Genomic DNA, 23,053 nt, shown 5'->3' on the forward strand with positions numbered 1-23,053 from the left:
ATAAAAAGTAGAAATAACTCAAACTATTAAAAGTATTTCCTAATAAAGCTTAAGTTATGAAAAATGTCATAGAAGAAATTTTCAGTGAGTCCATGTGTCCACTTGGATCCACAGATTTCTATATTTCTCTTCCACAAATTTAGCCTCTAAAATTTAGCTAAATTCCTATTTTGTCTGCATTTTAATAAAATCTAATAATACTAGGCTATATCATATTAATACATTCATATAAAGCATTTCATTTTCTTTTTCAAATGATGATATATTAAACACAGACACTGAAATCTCATGTTTTAAGAAGAATATAATGCCTGTGGGAAACATAAAAAATGAGCAGCAATAGGCATTTCTTCTGGCTTTTTTTTTTTTTTTTGAGATGGAGTCTTGCTCTGTTGCCCAGGCTAGAGTGCAGTGCTATCATCTTGGCTCCCTGCAACCTCTGCTTCCTGAGTTCAAGCAATTCTCCTTCCTCAGCCTCCTGAGTAGATGGGACTACAGGCACACATGACCACACCCGGCTAATTTTGTATTTTTAGTAGGGACAGGGCTTCACTATGTTGGTCAGGCTGGTCTTGAACTCCTGACCTCTGGTGATCCGCCTGCTTCAGCCTCCCAAAGTGCTAGGATTACAGGCGTGAGCCACCACGCCTGGTCCAATATGTGTTTCTTGTTCTTCAAAAGTTTGCTGTAAGGTGGTACAAATAACTGTATTACAATAAAATAAACTTACTATTGGAAATAAAGTGAGGAGAATAATTAAATTCAAGACATGTTGGAAATTTTTCAAAATGCTACAGGTTAAAAACTTGAAGTTAAAAAAATGTCACTGAGTCTCTACCTTATAACTAAATTACTGATTCCTGAGCGAGGTATTTCATTTAAGTGGTTGGGAAAGAAATCATCCTGTAAGAGATTATAGTGAAATGGTGGTAAGGATGAAACAAGTATAAATTATATTTCAAAGAAGTTGAGGATAAAGAGGTAAAATCATGAGGTAGTTGCTTGTAGAGGAGTTCAGGGGCAAGGGGAGGCTATTTCCATATTTGGGTAAATTTAATGTGCTTATACACAGAATGAACCAATGAACAGCAGAAGATTAAAAATAAACTGAAAAAAGGCTGGGCGTGGTGGCTCACGCCTGTAATCCCAGCACTTTGGAAGGCTGAGGTGGGCGCATCACCTGGGGTCAGGCGTTTGAGACTCACCTGGCTAACATGGTGAAACCCTATCTCTACTAAAAACACACAAAAAAACAAAAAACAAAAAACAACAACAACAACAAAAACGCTGGGCATGGTGATGGGCTTCTGGAATCCCAGCTACTCAGGAGGCTGAGGCAGGAGATTCACTTGAACCAAGGGAGGCAGTGGTTGCAGTGAGCTGAGATCGTGCCATTGCACTCTAGCCTGGGCAACAAAAGCGAAATTCCATCTCAAAGAATGAATGAATGAATGAATTCAAAAGAAAAAAAAAAAAAAACACATGGGAATAGTTTCTTTACTGGCAGAATCTTGCTAGCTATATGCTAAGTAATATTCTCTTTAAAAGACTCCACAAATAAGATAAAATGTGAGAAATAAGTTCCAATAAATTGCTGTGCCCGTAAGAAAGTTAAAGAACAACCCCTACAAAATATCTAGAAGTCAAAAATAAGATCAAAGCACATACAAGATGATGAAATACATTCAAATATATCCATACTTCCCTAAATATAAATGGACTACACACTACAGTTGCATTGCTGGAAGTAAAAAGCAAATCCATCTACAGATTTACAAAGACACTTGAAAAACACATGGATTTGAAATGTTGACAGTGACAGCAGAGAAAGTTCAAGAAAATATTAAATTAAAAAATTGAAAGCCATGATAGCAACAGTAATAACAAGTGGCCTTTGACATCATTTTTTACTGCTTCTGCCACTCTATATCCCATGAGTCACCAAGTCCTACGTTAAATGTCTCTTAAGTATTTCTTGTTTGGGGTGATTAAAACCTTTTGGAAATAGTGGCAATGACTGTACAACATTATAAATGTAATCAATGCCACTGAATTGTACACTTTAATAAGACTAAAAGGGCAAATTGTCTGTTGTATTTTACCAGAATAAGTTTTTTTACCAAAAAAAAAAAAAAAATCTTAATTTAACCCTCTCTCTTAATCCAGGAAAATTCTCCATTAGTGAAGCCTCCTTCCATGGATAACTTATTACTTCCTAACTGGTCTTCTTGCCTTCCCTGTTTTGTCCTTCAACCCTTATCAGCAAGGAAGCCAGAGTCATCCTCATGCCATTATCCTGTTTAGCAAGGCCAACCGACCACCATCAATAGTTCCGCTCTGTCAGCAGGTTAAATTCCAAACTCATTAATATGGCTTCATTATCAGCCCCTTCATTTTCCTCACCCTGCAAATCTCTGCAGAATCCTTTAGTATATCCTGCTTGACATCTTGCCTTGAACTGTGTTCAGCTCCTCAAACACATGCTTTCTTTAAAATCAAGGCCTTTGTCAGGCTCTTCCTTCTATTTAGAATACCCTTTCCCTTCCCCCTCTTCTATCTTCAAGCTGACTTTTCCCATTTCTTTAGCTAACCCCTGCCAAGTCTTCAAATTTTAGCATAGGCATCCCTTCCTGCAAAAGCCTTTCCTGGTTCCCTAAATATAGTTCAGGTGCATATTTACCTAATAATTGCACTCACTGCACAGTATTATAATCATCTGCCTATAAGTCTGTATATATCATTATATTATAAGCAGTAAGGTCAAGAAACATGTCTGTTGTATCAAACATTTAACATCTGGGTCTACAACTACGCTAAATAATTGTCAACAACTTACAATGAAAATGTTTATTGTTTTGTAAACACCGATACAAGAAAATCTCTTGGATGATAATAATTGTGTCTATTACTAGATAGCACTAAATAGATACAGTGTCACAACTCTGGAATAGTCTACATTTGAGGTTAAAGGTTTTCTGTTGTTGTTGTTTGTTTGCTTGAGACAGAGTCTCACACAAAGTACTTGGGATTACAGGTGCCCACCACCAAGCCCAGCTAATTTTTGTATTCTTAGTAGAGACGAGGTTTCACCATGTTGGTCAGGTTGGTCTCGAACTCCTGACCTCAGGGATCCACCGGTCTCAGCCTCCCAAAGTGCTGGGATTACAGGCATTTAAAGTCTTTCCTGGTATTCATCATCAGGTAGAAAGAGGATAAATTCAAAATTGTTTCCCCTTAACATGACAATTTGTTCGGTGTAAATTTATTTTGAAACGCTATCGAAAATTTTCTTTAAACTCGTTCTACATGAGATGTTAAAAACAAACACTAAATTGATGTTAAACTTGCCTTTATTTTTTATTATTTCATAGTTACCTAACATAGAACAAAAAGGGTTAAATAAGAGGGGATCAGAGCAACAAAAATCTTCATAATCTAGAAGATAAAGTTCCCATGAAAAACAAGTTGAAAAGATTTTAAGGAGAGAAAAGCAACACATAAGGATACCAGAGTCAGAGACAACGTAAAAAAAAAAATTTGATCTGACATTCCAAACACATGAAAAATTAGTGAGAGAAAATTAAAAATTAAAGCAACAAAACACATTCTGCTACAGTCCAACCTCCCTAGCAACAATTTGCATTCATATGCATTTTATATTCCATACCTTGACTGTGAAATTTAATTAAAAATAATTATAAACACAGCTCCTTGAGGCTACTGAGGATTTCACTGTTTGAATCTTTACTTTTGAAACATTTTATTTTCATAAAATATCATGTGTCACTAAAGGTCTTGTGTCTTCAGAAGAAATGACAACTCATCTAGTTCAAATACATCCAAGTAAGCTAAATTTAGATGGAATGACCTAAGAACCTTGATTCAGGGTTCAGTCAATATATAAAGTGAATAACTGAAAACTGTCCCTGTAGTTCTAAATTTGGCCTTGATATTCATTCATTTCAGATGGAAGCTCTTAAGGGAAGGCAGCAATAGAGCTATATTTAGCACTACTGAAGTGTTAATTCTGCAAGAAAATAAGTGAACAACAGAATGAATGAATGAATGAATGAATGAATGAATGAATGAATGAATGCATGCCAGATGCCACAGTAAAAAGTATTTTAGGGATAGAGAAGGGCTAACATAAAGACAGATTCATTTATCCTATTAAGTTTTGGTTCCTATTTTTCCTCTGTCTTCTTTTGACCCCAAAGTAAGCTTGCATGCACAAATGTCAATGAAAATTGATGTCTACACTAAAAATGTGATCCAGTTTGTTTCCTCGGCATTATTTGGAAAAATTGCAGTCCTTAGTTTTTCTTTGACATTATCTTAGATTTTCTGTGAAAAGGGGGAAACGCCTGATTCTGATTCCTCCACTTACCACCCAGAAACACTCAGTAATTTTGTGGAAATGTAATTGATTTATTTTTGTTTACTTGATAAACTCAACACTTTAGCTGGGAGGATGTGAGACTTAAATGTAATTTTACAGTCTCTTCAAAGGATGCAGTTAGTCAAACATCACGTAGCTAAAGTATCTGTCTGGCTCCTGAATGTCTTCAGAACATGGAAGTAAGTGCCTTGGTTACATGTTTCTCCAAATGAGCATTAGGAATATTTCCTTTCCTTTACTTCTTTTTTTTTTTTTTTTTTTTAACTTGTTCCTGGCATTATATCCTGAACTCCGGAAGATGAGGATGTGGATGGTTGAGATATGCTTTTGCAACTTGGAATTAATAAAGGCAGATGCCAAATTCCTGAAAGCATTAAGACGGTAAGACCTGACACTGCATGTTAAATCATCGTAAGGAAGATAAACAGAGTGTTTGTGATTCGTAAAATAAAAATTTTAAAAAATAGTGTTCTGAGTTCCCTGGATATTTTACATCACTGTGAAGAGGGCCAAATTAGCAACAAACGGCTGAAGCACTTGTCTCTCCATATTGCAGCTTCAGAGCTGCTGGTCACCTTCAGTGCTGCAGATCATGCCAAATGAGGTGGAAAATCTGTGTGCTCTCTGAGGACTCTTTAAATTATTCAATTTTCTTTTAAGGTTATCACTAAACATGTATACAAATAATTCATATGGAGGCTATTTTAGAATTAAATTATTTTATCAATATTATGACTTTAGAATTATACTGACTATGACCTGGCATGGTGGCTCACGCCTGTAATCCCGGCAGTTTGGGAGGCCAAGGCAGGTGGATCATGAGGTCAAGAGATCGAGACCATCCCGGCCAACATGTTGAAACCCCATCTCTACTAAAAGTACAAAAATCAGCTGAGTGTGGTGGCGTGTGCCTGTAGTCCCAACTACTTGGCAGGCTGAGGCATGAGAATCGCTTGAACCTGGAAGCCAGAGATAGCAGTGAGCCGAGATTGTGCCATTGCACTCCAGCCTGGCAAGAGTGAGACTCTGCCTCAAATACTAATAATAATAATATTGTTTTAAATATTGTATATAATATATAAAATATAAATATAAATGATTATACTGAATATATATACATATATATATATATATATATACACCTTATATAAATGTATATTTAGGAGATCTTTATTTTAGACTTTTCTAATATCTTAGTTGGGGCATATTATGTGCCATCTGAATATTTAAACACGGTGTTTTATTTTTCATTTATATCTCACTTTATTTCGTGTTTACATCTTAGCACATTTCTTTCAATGCTTCCCAAAGTAAGTGATATTTTCTGAGAAATCAACATGGATGTCAGTGAAAAGACTAGAGGCCTGGAGTTTTAGTTTGGGAACTGCCACCAGTTAAATGTGTGGCCTTGTTTGTCACTTAAATTTTCTGGATGGACAACATTTCTTCATCTGAAAAATTAAGAGGGTTAATTAAATTATGTGATTCAAGGCACTCAAAACATCTCTACCTGAATGAGAATGCATGTGTACACTTAGAAACAAGTATGAAATTTTTGTGCAAGAATAGCAAATAAGAACAGTGACAAATAAGTGAACTAGATGAAATAAACTGACAAAAGTAACAATATATTTTCACATTGTCACCTTTGGTTTTATGATGATTTTGATAGAGTTCAGGGGCAGGATTCTATTTTACAGTAAACAAGAATGAGGTTCACTAAAAATATATGACTTTCTCGAAATTACCGAAAAGATTACTCCGTAAAACAAAATGAATACTACCTTTTGACTTCCAGAGAAGGTCTATGCACAACTCATAATTGTAGGTCTACATATGGTAGGTGAATTTTACTGCAACCATTGTTTATGACAATATAAGACATCAATAAGCTCATATAATTGTGCATAAACTCATGAGAGAATGATTTAGGGGATCACGGACAGAACACTGGCTGATTTTATTGATGTCTGTATTGGCCTAGAGAGAATAGGTATTTGGTCTGCTTTGTTTTTAGATCCCCATTTAAACTTTGAAAAGAGGGGAATAAAGCTTTCTCTGGTTAATTCTGAAGATCTTCTATGACAGTTTACTTACAGAGAACTGTTAAGAAGTGAACTTAATAATGAGGTGCAGAAAATATGGTAAAGCACCTGGATCTCTGCCTCCTCAAATCTAGGTAATGATTTGGAAAACTGAGATTTAAAAAAAAAAAAATATGCCATCAAATATCATTAAACACCTAGATGCATGTGTTGTTGAACCAGGTCTTATACCTACCACACTGGACCATATGTTTTCACATAAATACCTACTTAGCTACATTACAATAATATCTGTAAACATTTTAATCACATCCAAATTACATAAAAACACAAATAATAAGATGCACTGGGCGAAGTAAAGCAGCGATGATTACGAGTGTTTGCATGTTAATGACCTCTTGTGTTTGACATAATATTCAATTTAAGGTTGGAAGTAGCTAGGAATAGGGACATTTCATTTCAAGTGATTTTCTTTTCTCCTTTTCTTTTGTAAACATGACAGAGTTCTTTAGCTAAATTTGAAGGAGGGTTTTTCCAAATACAGGAAGCAGCCTGAGACATGTTTCACCATTGGTTGCAGAAAAAACTGGATGGTGTCAACAATGAGAGGGTTGGCAAAGATGCAGAAGTGGAAATGGGTTATTGCTATAGGATCACAACCTTCAAAACTGAAGGTGAACTTTTTAGAATGCTTTACGGTGGGAGGGCACTGTTGTAGGCCTGGCAGCCATCTTTATGAAGGTAAAGCAGAGAAATAGATAAGGAAATAGGGTAAGGAGTGTCTTACCATTCATTAAAGGATGTTACTTAAAATCTCTCCACGTCAGTAAGGCACTGCACATTTGCTCTCACCTGTGTCTGCCATCCCCACGTTCAGGGCCTTTTAACACCTTGTCATACCATTCCAGAGAGTGACACTCCCATGCCTGTCTTCAATGAACTTGGAAATAAAGTGTGGTATCTGGTCGCTACTTAAAATACCTTCAATCAACCCTGTTTTTAGCTCCATTTCACACTCCTGCCATCTAAGGAAGCTGATTTTCTACTTTCTAAGCCTTCTTGGGGTTTAGCAGTAAATAGAATTATATCTTTCTTTTTTTTTTTTTTTTTTTTTGAGACGGAGTCTGGCTATGTCACCCAGGCTGGAGTGCAGTGGCGTGATCTCGGCTCACTGCAAGCTCCGCCTCCCGGGTTCCCGCCATTCTTCCGCCTCAGCCTCCGAGTAGCTGGGAATACAGGCACCCGCCACCATGCCCGGCTAATTTTTTGTATTTTTAGTACAGACGGGGTTTCACCGTGTTAGCCAAGATGGTCTCATCTCCTGACCTCGTGATCCGCCCGCCTCGGCCTCCCAAAGTGCTGGGATTACAGGCTTGAGCCCCCGCGCCCGGCCGTAATTATATCTTTCTGGCATCCTGGATGTAGGGTTACGTTTTACTTTCTCTGGCCTACTGAATCAGTTACTACCAATCCATTTGTTGCCAGATTGTAAAATTTTGTTAATGTGGGTTTTCTGCCTGTTGTTTCCTTTTCTACACTCTTTGTCCTTGTAGTTTACACCTTTAAAAAAAATTCCATTACATACATTTTAGTGGTATTTTGGGAGTATGGGGAAATAAATGTATTTAAGTGGAAGTTCTCCCCATTCTCTCTTTAATCCTTTCCAATCAGACCTTCATCTCCACCAATCCACTGAAATATCTTTGTCGAGGTTATGTCTTACTTGCCATTTCAGGGCATTGGATGCTGTTGATCATCTCCTTCTTGAAACACTTTCTTTCTTTGCTTCTTAGACACACACGCTGTACAGGTGTTCATCTAATTAGTTGCCTCTTCTTGGTCTCCTTCACTGTGTCCTTCTTCTCAAGAAAGTCAGGGTACTTATGGATTCAATTCTAGAACATCTCTTGTCATCCAAAACGTACTTTCTGGTTGATAAAATCCAGTCCTCTAATGCTGAACGCCATCTCTGCTGATGATTCCTGTAAATTTATTCTTCTAGCTCTGATGTCTATCCTGAGCTCCTGGTTGTTTTATCTAACTGCCTACTTAACATGATTCTCTGGATGTCTCATAAACATTAACATTTTATGTTTCCAAAAGAAGAACACTTGATATCCCATACTTCAACCTCCAATCTTCCTTGTCTCAGTACATACCATCGACACTCAGTCAACATTTACACATTCACCTCATCAGTAGTCTCTTTCCTCCCTGCCTTCAATATGTAACCCAGGTGCAATCACGTTTCCACCATGGAACCAGCCACTGTCATGCACTCCTGCAAATATTGTCATCTTTCCTCCTTATGTCTCCCTTTTTTTTCTCTACAGTCATTTTTCAACAGACAGAGATGGTTTAAAAACTTAAATTAGTCACTTTATCCACCCATGCTCAAATCACCCCAAAGTGCTGAATCTCTCTGATCTGCTCTCTCTTGGCTATTCAGTTCATCCCCATCCCTCAACCTCCCTCACTCCACTTTAGTCACAGGCCATCTTGCTTTCCCTCCATTGAGCCACACTTGTTCCCATCTTGGGACTTGTTTTAATTACTATTTATCTCTGATTTATCTGCTGCTTCTGAATCACTCACTCCCTCATAACATGCTGATACTTTCTCTCAGTTGGTACTTCTTCAAGGAACTCTCCTATCATTAAATCTACCTTGTTTACAGTCCCTTCATTTTTCTTTATGCCACTTATCATCTCTTGATAATCAACATATTTACTTGTTTATTTTCTATTTCTATTTCTCTTTCTTGAGTGTAAGCTCCACAAAGGGTAAAGAATTTTTCTGTGGTCCTTACCACTCCATATCCTGTATTTAGAACATGTGCCTGGCAGAGAGTAGACATTTCTTGAATATAAGAAGGGTGAGAGAAGAAAAAATGGAAGAGAGGAAAGCAGGAAGAAGACCTGCACGCTGCAATCCACTCTCTCCAACCTTCAGCTAGGAGGGGATGTGGATCACTGAAATATAAGCCAAGGTTACATGGGTTGACAGGAACAATGGTGGAATATGGTCTTTACACACTTGCTGTACTCTTTTAAAATGATATGGAAGAGAACTCCACTGATGTGTGGCTTTCATAGCCTGTCTTCAGTCCTTGCTTAACATAGATATATCAGCAGGCCTAGCGTAGTTCCAGCCACTTCAGGGAAAAGTGACCTTCAGTCGGAATTAAGGGTGGACTCCCAGGTCAATGGCTTGGGTGAAGGACTTAGCAGGTACTTACATTTATTAATGAACTTCTTGGAGTTTGAGCAAGTTCTCTGCATTATCACTGCCTAAGACAAAGATCTCACTGATATATGGAATCTGAAAAAGTTGATCTCATAGAAGTAGAGAGTAGGATGGTGGTTACCAATGGCTAGGGTGGTTGGGGGGTGGGGAAGCTGGAGAAAGGTCAAAGGATATGTAATTATAGTTAGATAGGCGAAATGAATTCAAGGGCTCTACTGTACACCATGGTGACTATAACTAATGATGATATATAGAATTCTTGAAAAATGCTAAGAGAGTGGATATTAAGTGTTCTCATCACAAAAATGACAACTATGTATGGTAATGAATGTGTTAATTAGCTAGATTTTACCATTTCACAATGAGCATGTACTTCAAATATTATGTTGTACATGATAAATACATATAATTGTATATGTTAATTAAAAATACATTAAAAGTAAAGCTTCACCAGGCAGAGACTGTAAACATGAGCCAGAAGTGACAAAGCACCAAGGATAGAAAAGGGCATTCCTCTAGAGTTGATCAGATACAGCCATAACTCACGCTGGAGGCAACAGAAGCCCAAGGTCCACGTTCCCTAACAGTGGCACACATCAGGCTCCCCAGTCAATGTACCCAGTCATCTTAGGAAGAAAAGCTTCTGGAGGGGAAACAAATCTTTGAGATGAGACGTTTTTCCAAATCAGAGACTGAGGCTTTCCTAAAAGCATGGTTTTAAATATCTGATTGAACTGAGATGAACTGATTTAAACATATTTTTTTCCCAATCAGCATGTAAAGGTTGATGAAGGGGACATGAAGAGTTATTTTAATAATCTTACATTGTTTTAGCATTAAAATTTAATCTTTTTAAATTTTAAATTTTAGCATTAGTTGTCTTATGGGGTCCTGCTACATAGTTCTATATTTCATATGACTTGTACTGCTGAATCAGAACAGACACATACAAAGCACAGGGCCAGGGCACATGCCTAGAAAGAGACTAACAGTGTTACTACACAGTGAGAAAACCTACTGAACAACAAGCTCTCTGGATAGGGAGAACTATTCAAAAGGGCTTGTCTAAAGCGGGTCTTGACAAATGGAAAGTGCTCAATAAATAAACTCAACAAGGAAACAAAACCGTGGGTAGCAGTGTAGATGACTCAAGTGTCTGTTTCAGACAGCAACACACACGCAATGTTGAACCTGCAGTAACAACGTGGGCTGAGATCCTTATCATAAAACTTGAATTGATGGAGGAGTCCTCAGTTCCAGATATTTTGTGATCCAAAAGAGAATAGAAAGTGAATTCAGAAGGAATGTTTGAGTGAAGTGTCAATTGTCGTGACTCAGCTCTGACAGCAGATTAAACAACCATGAGAAAAGCAGTGGGAAAAAAACAAAGGAAGAGAGTAACGACATCCCCTTGAAGGTTTTGTTCAGAAAAGCTAATGTTGGGAAAGGTCTCCTGTGTGCAGTCTGTCGACTCTGGCTTAGCTGCATAGGAACGGGTTTTGGGCCTGGAACTCTGCCTTTTCAATAGATAAACTGTCCTCACAAAGTCTGTTCTGGGCTTGTTGCCTTGTGTAGGAACAGCTTTCCATGTTTCAAACTCAGTGTGTCCTCCTTTGTTCTTAAGTGCATGCTTCAGTGACCCTCATGCATGCCCCTAGCTTTCTATATTTCAGACCTCTCCGGGAAAGGCATTGAGGTCCTTTCACTACAGCAGAAAGTGGGCTATGTGCAGTTAAGACATCCCCTCATGTGGGCTGGAGGACAGATCCCTGGCCATGGGGGCCTGAAGTATTGCAAGGAGCTGGATCTTGTGCATTCTCTCTCTCTTCTTGCTATAAACGCTGCATCACTACTGCCTAGTGTGCACGTTGTCTGTTCCCAACAACCTCTAATTATGCACTCATCTCTTCCCTGGGTGGCACTCATCAACCTTTTAACCTTGGCCCCACAGCCCGAACAACAAGCAGTGAATTAGTTAATTTGGTTCTTAGTACATAAATATTTTGTAATATCAGTGATCATCATTTCGATTGACTTAAGTAAGTAGGATTATACTTTACACCCAGGTGAAACAATGATGAACGTCGTATTTCTCTAGCATACAAAATACTAACTCTGAATCCTATGTGGACTTCTCTCTAGTTTAACTAATTTTATACAAGTAAAATAACTTGATTGGGTCACCACAGACCTGACTACCTTATTTGTTGAACAATGAGACTGTTTATGGAATTTGGCAAAGCAGAATTTAGAAAAGTAACTATTTATTTGGGTTGGAGAATAACACAGTGCCATGATCATAGTATCTCATGAATTATTCTTCTGCTCACTAACAATTTTATGATGTTTAGGAAGACAAAAACCATTTTTTATGATTTCAAAATAAAAGAAATCAAGATTTGATCCGAAATGTTGGGTATAATGGGGCAGGATCCAATTTTGTGGAATAAAGCTGAGGAATAAAGTGGACCTTTGTGAATTAGAGAATACTGTCTCTAGCCTCAGGGATGAAAAACAACAGCAGAAAATTGTAGCATGATGCTTCCTTGCTGCACTGAACTCACAATTCTCAAGGTTTCAACTCAGTCTTCTCGTTGGAAAGGACAGGAGAAAAGGAATATTCTCTAGGCCTCTTCCAAGTTTGGGTACAGACAGTAGATTGAAATCTTTCTAGTGTCACTCAAGGCTGCAAACAGCTTCATAGGAACAGAACATTGTTAGCGCTAACTTACTAGGACCAACAATGAATGCGTTTGGTAACCAAAGTCAAGAAACGTTTACTCCACCAACTTGAAGCATGGTTCCTCTAGTAGAGATACAAAGAAACTGCGCCATGTTTTTTTTCCCCTTGAGATATAACTCTGGAAAGCACCCCCCTCAACTTTACCTGAAACCTCTCATTACTTGCACATTTTCTGCCAATGTTAGTGAGAGAGAGATTTTTATGCACCTTGGTTAGGATGAGACTTCTACATAGAATGACAGTAATTAGAAATCTGAGCAAAAATTGCTTTAGAGATCAAAGCAATTTCTTTATTTGCTTTATGACCCAGGATGCCAACTGTATGGAATTAATACCTCCTCTATCAGGGACCAAGACAATTTTCAGATAATTATAAAAAACATGCTATTATAAATAGTGCTGTAATAAACATACTCCATAAGTTGTCTTCTGGAGAGTCCTACTACATAGTTCTATATTTCATATGACTTGTACTGCTGAATCAGAACAGACACATACAAAGGACAGGGCCAGGGCACAAGTCTAGAAAGAGACTAACAGTGTTATTATACAATGAGAAAACCTACTGAACAACAAGCTCATAGCCATCTGGATAGGCAGAACTATTAAAAAGGGCTTACCTAAAGCAGATCTTGACAAACAGAAAGTGCTCAATAAATAAACTCAACAAGGAAACAGAACAGTGGAGAGCAGTGATGACTCAAGTGTCTGTTTCAGACAGCAACACACACAATGTTGAACCTGCAATAACAACGTGTGCACTGTCTTTACAGTAGAATGATTTATAATCCTTTGGGTATCGCATCAATGACAGACTGGATAAAGAAAATGTGGTACATTTACACCATGGAATACTATGCAGCCACAAAAAAGAATGAGTTCATGTCCTTTGCAGAGACATGGATGAAGCTGGAAACCATCATCCTCAGCAAACTAACACAGGAACAGAAAACCAAACACCGCATGTTCTCACTCATAAGTGGAAGTTGAACAATGAGAAAACATGCACACAGGGAGGGGAATATCACACACCAGGGCCCATCGGGGGTGGAGGGAAAGGGGAGGAAGAGCATTAGGACAAATACCTAAAGCATGTAGGGCTTAAACCCCAGATGATGGGTTGATAGGTGCAGCAAACCACTATGGCACATGTATACCTATGTAACAAACCTGCATGTTCAACACATGTATCCCAGAACTTAAAGTAACAAAAAAAAAGATTAGGCCTTTCAAAACACACACACACAAACACACACAAATGATCTATAACCAGTAATTCCAGCCAGCATATTACACCTAACCACAGAGAATATGCAACACCACTCTGGAGGGTGGAGAAGCGGGTGGAGAGCATGGCTGCCTCCCGGAGTGAATGACCAGGAAGCTGAGCATTTAAGGCGATCAGAATTACTGGCTGGAATGGTGATGGAAAGGCTGTATCTGTATTTTTATTTTTCTTTTGTTAGCAAATCATAGGCTCAGTAACTTTAAACATTAAATTTTTATTGAGAATAGGTGATATGCTCTCTTCCTTACATAGCCATTCTCTCAAATATTCTTCTGCAGGAGTACCAGAAATAATGTACAATGAGATTTTTCTCTTTTCCTTTTTAATTCTGTTTTAACCAAATACTGCCTGTTAGACAACGGGGTGTTATAATAAAAACCATCCTCACTTTGGAGACAGAAGATTAAGGTTCAAGTCCTGGCTATGGTATTTACTTATAAACCTTGAGAGTGTCACATAATTCCATGAATTTTCATTGCATATTAAAATAAAAGAATACAAATTCCCATGTACCTCCAGAGCTTAGTAAGAATAAATTAAAACATAATATGTGTTATCATTTACAATTTTACAGATTTACAAATGTAAGTAGTTATTAACTTTCTTTATATTTCAGTTCTTTATATAGAATGCCAATTCATATTATTGAAGGAAAACAGGGAAAAATGTAATTTTCTTCCCATTTTTTAATGCGAGATATGATGGTCGATGTTTTACTTTGAAGTATAATAGTCATCTTCTCAAACCATATGTATTTACTAATTCTCAACTAATTAGGAGATGTTTATGGACATGTTTTTGATGGATGGTTCAAGAAGAAAATAGCTCACTAAGTAAAACTGTGTTCCTGTGTATGTAGTGTGTGTGTGTGTGTGTGTGTGTGTGTGTGTACGCAAGAGAGAAACACATACAGACAAGTATACTGTGATGTCTTGAAGAAGTGATTTAGAAATGCCGAAAGCTCTGGGGAACTCTGTAAGCCCCGGAGTTGGTACTGGCCTTGCTGATAGAGAATGGTCATGCTTGACCTCTTTCACCTTCATTTCTGTTTCTCTCCTAGCTCTCTGTTCCCAGGGCACTTGGAGAAATTGCCTTTCTCTCCTGTAAGATCTTCAGGGGCAGAGCAGGACTGTGTCATATTCACAACCATCCATCTGGCACCTATCCTGGAATCAGTACAGATTGGCCACCCATAAATGTGAAGCTTAACTAAGTAAAGCTGAGTTCAATGGGTGTTTTTCTTCAGTTGTCTTTGTTGGTTCCACTTACTCTGTTCATTGCTCCAGTTCATTCTGCACACTGACTCCAAAGTGGCTGCTTAAATGCAAAAGTTTATCATGACAACCCATGGCTAAAAACTCAACTTCACATGCTAGGCTTCTAGGCTTTTCATTACCTAAATACAGCCTGCTTTTCTGGACCTATTTCTCACACTCTTTTTCTCAAATGTTATGCTTTCTGTTCATATTGTGGGTATCTGCAATTCTAAGAATACTGCATGGTCTTTTATTTCTCTGGATATCTGCACATGACATGCCTTATGCATGAGTATCTTTCAGCCTCACCTATGAGAATTCACTCTTCACTTCAGAATTTCTGCAGATTTAAATGTCCTTGCAGTTTCTCTAACCATAAGGTTTTCAGGGAACACACTGGAAAATATTTGGAAAGCTTGACACCATTCTGTCTTCTCATATTGAAAGCAGACCTGACTAATCCGTCACTACAGTCTTCACAAGTTGTATGTTCACAATACATTTAAGCACCCATTACCAAATATTAGCATTAGCATATAAACTAAGCTCTGTAAACCTAGCCAGGCATATTAGTCAGTTTTCACGCTGCTCATGAAGACATACCCAAGACTGGGCAATGTACAAAAGCAAGAGGTTTAATTGGATTTACAGTTACACTTGGCTGGGGAAGCCTCACAATCATGGCAGATGACAAGGATGAACAAATCATGTCTTACGTGGATGGCAGCAGGCAAAGAGAGAGCTTGTGCAGGACAACTCCCGCTTACCATCAGATCTCGTGAGACTTACTATCATGAGAACAGCACAGGAAAGACCAGCCCCCACGATTCAATTACCTGCCACCATGTCCCTCTCACAACACGTTGGAATTCAAGATGAGATCTGGATGGCTACACAGCCAAACCATATTATTCTGCTGCTGGTACCTCCCAAATCTCATGTCCTCACATTTCAAAGTAAATCATGGCTTCCCAACAGTCCTAGGAAGCCTTATCTCATTTCAGCATTACTCAAAAGTCTATAGTCCAAAGTCTCATCTGAGACAAGGCAATTCCCTTCCTCCTATGAGCCTCGAAAATCAAAAGCAAGATAGTTACTTCCTAGATACAATGTGGGTGCAAGCACTGGATAAATACAGCCATTCCAAATGGGAGACATTAGCTGAAACAAAGGGGATACAGGCCCACGCAAGTCCAAATCCCAGCAAGGCAGTCAAATCTTCATGCTCTGAAATGATCTCCTTTGACTCCATGTCTCATATCCAGGTCACGCTGATGCAAGATGTGGGTTCCCATGTTCTTGGGCAGCTCCACCACTGTGGCTTTGCTGGGTACAGCCTCCATCTTGGCTGCTTCCATAGGCTACCCTTGAGTGTCTGTGGCTTTTCCAGGTGCTTGGTGCAAGCTGTCAGTGGATCTACAATTCTGGGGTCTGAAGGATGGTGGTCCTCTTCTCATGGCACCACTAGATGGTGCCCCAGGAGGGACTCTGTGTGAGTTCTCTGACCCCACATTTCCCTTTCACACTGCCCTAGCAGAAGTTCTCCATGAGCCTCCCCTTACCCCTCCCACCAGCAAAGTTTTGCCTAGGCATCCAGGCATTTTCATACATCTTCTGAAATCTAGGTGGAAGTTCCAAAACCTCAATTCCTGACTTCTGTGCACCTGCAGGCTCAACACCATGTGGAAGCTGCCAAGGCTTGGGGCTTCCACCTTCTGAAGCAACAGCCCAAGTTGTACCTTGGCCCCTTTTAGTCATGGCTGGAGTGACTGGGATTCAGGGTACCAAGTTCCTAGACTACAGGCATCACAAGGACCCTAGGCCTGGCCCAGGAAACCATATTCTCCTATGCCTCTGGGCCTGTGATGGAAGGGCTGCCACTGTGTCCAGAATTGGTGGGTTCTCGGTCTCGCTGACTTCAAGAATGAAGCCACGGACCCTCGCGGTGAGTGTTAACAGTTCTTAAAGATGGTGTGTCCGGAGTTTGTTCCTTTAGATGTTCAAATGTGTCTGGAGCTTCTTCCTTCTGGTGGATTCGTGGTCTCACTGATAGGAGTGAAGCTGCAGACCTTCATGGTGAGTGTTACAGCTCATAAAGATGGCGTGGACCCAAAGAGTGAGCGGCAGCAAGATTTATTGCAAAAAGCAAAAGAACAAAGCTTCCATGGCGTGGAAAGGGACCCCAGCGCGTTGCCACTGGCTAGCTCTCGCAGCCTGCTTTTATTCCCTTATCTGGCTCCACCCACATCCTGCTGCTTGGTCCATTTTACAGAGAGCTAATTGGTCCGTTTTGATAGAGTGCTGATTCGTGGGTTTACAATTCCTGAGCTAGACACAGAGTGCTAGACAGAAAAGTTCTCTGAGTCCCCACTAGGTTAGTTAGATACAGAGTACTGATTGGTGTATTTACAAACCTTGAGCTAGACACAGAGTGCTGATTGGTGTATTTACGATCCCTTAGCTAGACATAAAAGTTCTCCCAAGTCCCCACTAGACTCAGGAGCCCAGCTGGCTTCACCTAGTGGATCCCGCATGGGGCCATGGGCCCGCCAGTCCCGTGCTGTGCGCTGACACTTCTCAGCCACTGGGTGGTCAAAGGGACCGAACGCAGTGGAGCAGGGGGCAGTGGAGCAAGGGGCGGCACTTGTCGCGGAGGCTCCGGTCATGTGGGAGCCCACCGCTGGGGGCGGGGGGAGGGTTCAGACATGGCTGGGTTGCAGGTCCCAAGCCCTGTCCCTCAGGGAGGTGACTGAGGCCCTGGGAGAATTCGAGAGCAGTGCATGCGGGCTGGCAGTGCTGGGGGACCCGGTGGCAAGCTCTGCAGCTGGTGGCCCAGGTGCTAAGCCCCTCACTGCCCTGGGCCGGCGGTGTGGTGCCTACCCGCCACTGCGAGTGCAGGGCCCACTGAGCCCACACCCACCCGCGGGAACTCTCACTGGCCTGTGAGCGCCAGGGGCAGCCCGGTTCCCGCTGACGCTTCTCCCTCCACACTTCCCTGCAAGCAGAGGGAGCCTGCTCCGGCCTGGGCCAGCCCAGAGAGAGGCTCCCACAGTGTAGTGGTGGGCTGAAGGAATCCTCAAGCACCGCCAGAGTGGACACCGAGGCTGAGGAAGCGCTGAGAGTGAGGGCTGCTAGCACATTGTCACCTCTCACCATGAAGACCTCTGACATCCCCTGGAAACATTGTCCCCATTGTCTTGGGGATTAACATTCAGTTCCTAGTTACTTATGCAAATTTCTGCAGCTGGCTTCAATTTCTCTTCAGAAAAATGGATTTTCTTTTCTATCACGTTGTCAGGCTACAAACTTTCTGAGGAGAGGAAACTCGCCCAGAACTTATTCTTCTCGATAGCCTTTTGCCTGGTAAGCTCAGACTGCATGTGTCCTTCACAGGCCCAGGCTCCTTGCAAGATGGCCCTTTCCTTACAACTGTCTCATGCTGGGTTCCAGAAACTCCTCCTCTAGCCTGTTCCAGCCTAAAGACAGTAATGACTCCACTGCCACTAGAACAGGGAACTTCACTCACTTCTGTTCTTTTCCTATATGCTGTTCTTAACTTTTAAAATAGGTTCTATATTCAGTCTTCTCCAATTACATTTATTTGTTTGTGATAGCTGCTTTCTGTTGGTAAACTGACATAGTAGGAATTATGAAGCTACCAGTTTAAATAGCAAGATAATTTTCATAATTAAGTGGGATTTAGCCCTGGGATGAAGGAGTGGTTCAACATACACAAATCAATATATATTATTGATTACATTTACAGAATGAAGAACAAAAATAATATGATAATTTCCATAGATTCAGAAAATGTGTTTGACAAAATTTAACATCCATTCATGATAGATATTCTCAATAAATTAGGAACAGGATGAATGTACCTTAACACAATAAAGGTCATATATGACAAGCCCACAGCTCACATACTTAACAGTGAAAACTTGAAAGCTTCTCCTCTAAGATCAGGAACAAGACAAGGATGTTCACTCTCACCACTTTCATTCAACATGGAACTGTAAGTCCTAGCCAGAGCAGTTAGGTAAGACAAAGAAGTAAAAGGCATCCATATAGGAAGGAAAATAGTTAAATCATCATTGCTTGCAGATGATATGATCTTATATATAGAAAATCATAAAGACTCCACAAAGAAACTGTTAGAAGTAATAAATAATATATTAAAATTGCAGGTTAAAAAAATCAGCATATAAAAATAAGGATGCTTCTACAGTAACAATGAACTATCTGAAAAAAAACATTTAGGACCACAACCCCACTTACAACAGTTACAAAAAATTATATAAGAATAAATTTAACCAGGGATGTGAAAGATCTGCACACTGAAAAGTACAAAACATTGATGAAATAAATTGTAGAAGACATTAATAAATGAAAAGATATCCCATGCTCATGAACTAGAAGACTTAATATTGTTAAAAGTTCATGCCACCCAAAACAATCCGCAGATTCTGTGTAATCCATGTCAAAGTTCCAATGATATTTTTTATAGAAATAGAAAAATCCTGAAGTTTATATGGAATCTCAAATAGCCTAAGTAACTTGATTAAAATGAACAAAGCTGAGAGAATCACATAACATATAGGAATCAAAACAGTATGGTACAGGCATAAACAAATAAATACATCTACTAATTTTTGGTCAAATGATTTTTCAATAAAGGTGCCAAAAACACACAATGGGGAATGAACAGTCTCTTCAATAAGAGATGATGGGAAAACTGGATAACCACACACAGAAGAATGAAATTCAACTTTCGTATTACACCAAATACAAAAGTCAACTCAAAATGGATTAAAGACTTAACCCTAAAACCAAAAACTGTAAAATTATTAGAAGAAAGCATAGGGGCAAAACTATGCAACATTGATGTAGGCAATAATCTTTTTAGATTTGGCCTCAAAAGTACAAAGCAGAAATAGGCAAAGAGGATTGCATCAAACTAAAAACCTTCCGCATAGCCAAGGAAACAGTCAACAGAGTGAAGAGGCAACCTACAGAATATGAGACAATATTCGGAAACCATGCATCTGGTAATAAGGGGAAACCTTTTTAACTGTTTTTTGGAATGTAGATTGGTAGTGTCATTATGGAAAACAATGTGGAGCTCACTCAAAAATTAAAAATAGAACTAATATATGATCCAGTAATTCTACCACTTGGATATATTTGTAAAGGACATGAAATTTGTATGTCAAAGAGATATCTGCACTGTCCTGTTCATTGCAGCACTATCACAAGAGCTAAAGTATGGAGTCACCCTATGTGTTCAACAATGTATAAAAGGATAAAGAAAATGTGGTATATATACACAATGGAATACCTTTCAGCTTTAAAAATGAAGGAAATCTTGTCATTTGCAATGAAATGAATAAACAGGGAGGACATGGCATTACATAAACTAGGCACAGAAAGACAAATACCACATGATCTCCCTTACATGTGGAGTATAAAAGAGTCCAACTCATAGAAATAGGAAATAAAATGGTGGTTACCATAGGCTAGGAAGCAGAGGGACTGAGGAGATAAGGGTGAAAAGAGAAAATTTCAGTTAGACAGGGGAAGTCAGTTCGAGAGCTCTATTATATGCCATATTAACAACAATTAATGTAAATATATTGTATATTTCAAAATTGCTAAGAGAATAGATTCTAATAATTGTCCCTACAACAAACAGATAAGAATGTGAGGTAAGATATATGTTATATAGCTTGACTTAACCATTCTATAATGCATTCACATATAAAAATCATATTGTATAATATAAATATATATAATTTTATTTGTCAATTAAAAAAGGTAACTTTGGTTGTTTCTGTAGATATGTATATGCATATTTGTATAGTTTGGATATTTGTCCTCACTCAAATCACATGTTGAAATATAACTCCCAGTGTTGCAGGTGGGGCCTGGTCGGAGGTGACTGGATCATGGAGGTGGATTTCTCATGAACAGTTTAGCACAATCCTCTTGGTGCCGTCCTCATGACAGTAAGTGAATTCTCGCAAAATCTGGTTGTTTAAAAGTGTATCCCCTCTGCCTGTCTCTTGTTCCTGCTTTCACCACGTGGTGTGTCTTCTCCCACTTTGCCTTCCACCATTAGCAAAAGCTCCCTGAGGCCTCTCGAAAAGCCAAGCAGATGCTGGTGTCATGCCTCCAGTGCAGCCTGCAGAATCTGAGCTAATTCAACCTATTTTACTTATAGATTAATCAGCCTCAGGTATTTCTTTATAGTAATGCAAGAAAGGCCTAATATACATATAAACACACATTTATATATTTCTTATGCTTGTTTATATGTATATTATAGATAACTATTAAAATATAAAGTATTTTTTCTGATGACACAAATGCTACTTCAGTGTGCAACTCACTGGACTAATGTAGGAGAGTAGAAACCACAGTTCCTACAATGAATAATTACCCTTTTATTTACATTTGCCAGTCTTTGCAAAACGTCACTCTTTTGGATTTGTGTGTAGCTTGAAATTTTGCTCAACATGGGTCATTCCGTTCTTGAGATATTTTTTATGCTTTAATGTTTAGTTGTCACCTTTCTTCAATTTGAATTTCTTTGATTTGCCCTCAGCACTTTCCCCTTGAACATGCTGTCCTTAACAAAGGTTGCACACAGCAGTTACATTTCTACTTTAAAATGTACAAAGTTATCCTAAGTGAGTAATGAAAGTGATAGAGGTCTCTTTCACCTCTATAATAAAGTCCTGTCATTCAAACATGGAGAAAATTTTTAGAATATATGCTTGCTTTCTTATTTGAGAATTCAATGCTTTTACAAAAAGCAAATAAACAGGAGTGATACAACTGCTAAGAATGTTAAGCATAGATAGTGAAAAAACTAGCTTACAATAAAAAGAGAAAGAGAGAGAAAGAGAGACAGAAACCTTATAGGATGTGTTAAGTCTAGCTATGAATAAGCAAGTAGCTTTTGCGACGTAGACAGAATTCAAAAGAGATATTAGCTAGATGATATACGATGGTAATCTCTAAGATATGTTAAAGATAGAAATAATAAAAGGGATACATGATTTAACAGATAAGAATTTATTCTGTAAAAGACAATAAGAAAGGCTGAGTCATTAGATATGATTCTCTCAGTTCACAGTTATGTCTAAATTCACTGGCCATTGGTAGGACACGCAATAATCTCCTTATGGCCCCACATATGCCATGTTCAATAAATACAGATAAAACCCACACCTGTTCAGCAAGCTAACTGGTGATGTCATGTGTAGTCAGAAATACTTGCCTGATTATCTCAAATGGAGCAAGTGTATTCTGTTGCCCCAAGCAGCATCTATTGACCCCCTTTATTCAAACACCAACTCTATTCATCAAGACTACTACTACATCAGTTGGGAAGGGTGATGAAGCAGAGAGAGAGTGAGAGAGAGAAGCATAAATGTGTTAATGCGTTAATCTAAAATCTGTAATTCAGGGAGAATGGCCCTTCTACCTGCTTGAATCCTACCTTACCCCATTTCCTTCTTTTTGTTTCTTGCTATCTATTTAAAATAGATTTCATAAGTGTGTGATTGAAGAATATTAATTTTGACAGTGAGCTTTTCTTTTCCATGACCTCTGAATAACTTTCCTAGTAAGTGTCCTGTGAAGCTACTATTGCAGCTAATTTTCCTACACGACTGTTAAAATCCTAGTCTTTCATTTGAATTCTCTGGGGTTATCGCTTATTGGGATCATGTGATGTATTTTTAAGATGACTGGATAATGCCATTCGTCCTTGTGGTTACCAAGCCTATTACTTGAATCCATATTGTCTTCTAGGCCAAGTCACTATGCTGACATCATCTATGGTAGTTAATTTTAGTTGTCAACTTGACTGGGTTCAGGAATACACAAATAGCTGGTAAAACATTTTTCCTGGGTATGTCTGTGAGGATGTTTCTGGAAGGGATTAGCATTTGAATCAGTAGATTGAGGGAAGAAGATCTGCCCTTACCAATTCGTGTAGGGACTACATAGAACAAAACAACAGAGGAAAGGTGAATTTGCCCTCTCTTCTGGAGCTGGGAGCTTCTCCAG

The 23,053-nt window shown here is 39.0% G+C and overlaps 1 protein-coding gene across 1 annotated transcript in view; it reads right to left on the minus strand.

The window, feature by feature from the left end:
* Positions 1-23,053, minus strand: part of GPC5 (glypican 5) — a 1,441,555-nt gene that overhangs the window by 257,138 nt on the left and 1,161,364 nt on the right. The gene's annotated exons all lie outside the window — the stretch shown is intronic.

Source organism: Piliocolobus tephrosceles, chromosome X, assembly GCF_002776525.5.
Source record: "Piliocolobus tephrosceles isolate RC106 chromosome X, ASM277652v3, whole genome shotgun sequence".
Taxonomy (NCBI): domain Eukaryota; kingdom Metazoa; phylum Chordata; class Mammalia; order Primates; family Cercopithecidae; genus Piliocolobus; species Piliocolobus tephrosceles.